Below are 1,297 nucleotides of genomic sequence, written 5' to 3'. Positions count from 1 at the left end.
AACGGCTCACAGTATACATCAGCAGTGTCTGCCACACGGGTGTGGACAGGCGGCAGAGGTTTAGGGAGGGCCCGGAGACACCGCACAGAGATGATGCGGAGCCGGGAAGTTCTGGTTTGCGTTCCAGTGTAACGCAAACCCCCGGAAGTAGAGATGCGAGGCGGGCACTTTTCGTGTTTTGTGTTTTGGTATTGGTTCTGGTTCCATACTCGTGTTTTGGATCTGGATTGGTTTTGCCAAGACCACCCTTTCGTGTTTTGGTTTTGGTTTTGGATCTGGATGATTTTTGAAGAAAAAAAACATAAAAACAGCTAAAATCACAGAATTTGGTGGTAATTTTGATCCTACGGTATTATTAACCTCAATATCATTCATTCCCACTCATTTCCAGTCTATTCTAAACACCTCACAATATTGTTTTTAGACCAAAAGGTTGCACCGAGGTGGCTGTATGACTAAGCTAAGCGACACAAGTGTGCAGCACAAACACCTGGCCCATCTAGGAGTGTCACTGCAGTGTCAGACAGGATGGCAGATTTAAAAAAAAGGCCCCAAACAGCACATGATACAAAGAAGAAAAAGAGGTGCAATGAGGTAGCTAGATGGCTAAGCTAAGCGACACAAGTGTGCGGTACAAACACCTGGCCCATCTAGGACTGGCACTGCAGTGGCAGACAGGATGGCACTTAAAAAACTAGGCCCCAAACAGCACATCATGCAAAGAAGAAAAAGAGGTGCAATGAGGTAGCTGTATGACTAAGCTAAGCAACACAAGTGTGCGGCACAAACAACAAAGGACGTACTGGAATTTGCACAGATGTAAAACACGCACAATTATGGTGGCACAGGTGTTATGCACACCAGTGCCTGCAAGAAAGTACTGGTGTCAGAACTGTTATGCACTCCAGTGTCTGCAGGAATGTACTGGTGTTTGAACTGTTATGCAAAACAAATGGACTCACAGACAAACTGGGGAATATGACATAACGTACACAGAAGGTGATAGGGTAACAAAATACACACAAAGTGAACAGAGAAGCCCAGAGGCTAAGGAACTGGGTATCTCCCTTGTATTAGAACTGCTCAGATAGAAAAAGCAAGATGTTGTGTTTTAATACGTAAAGAACCCGAAATGCTGTTGCTAAGGGCAACAGCAAAACCCTAAAGGGTTACCAACGGGTGTGGCAGTAAACTCCTTGGTCAGAGATGGAATGATAGACACAAGGAGAGTCTCCACAATCTTAATTCTCACTTGCAGTGCACAGGTTTTAGCTTACTGCCACTAAACTGACCCCTG

This window comes from Pseudophryne corroboree, chromosome 10 (assembly GCF_028390025.1).
Source record: "Pseudophryne corroboree isolate aPseCor3 chromosome 10, aPseCor3.hap2, whole genome shotgun sequence".
In the NCBI taxonomy this organism is placed as follows: domain Eukaryota; kingdom Metazoa; phylum Chordata; class Amphibia; order Anura; family Myobatrachidae; genus Pseudophryne; species Pseudophryne corroboree.
Note: the sequence above shows the minus strand (reverse complement) of the source record.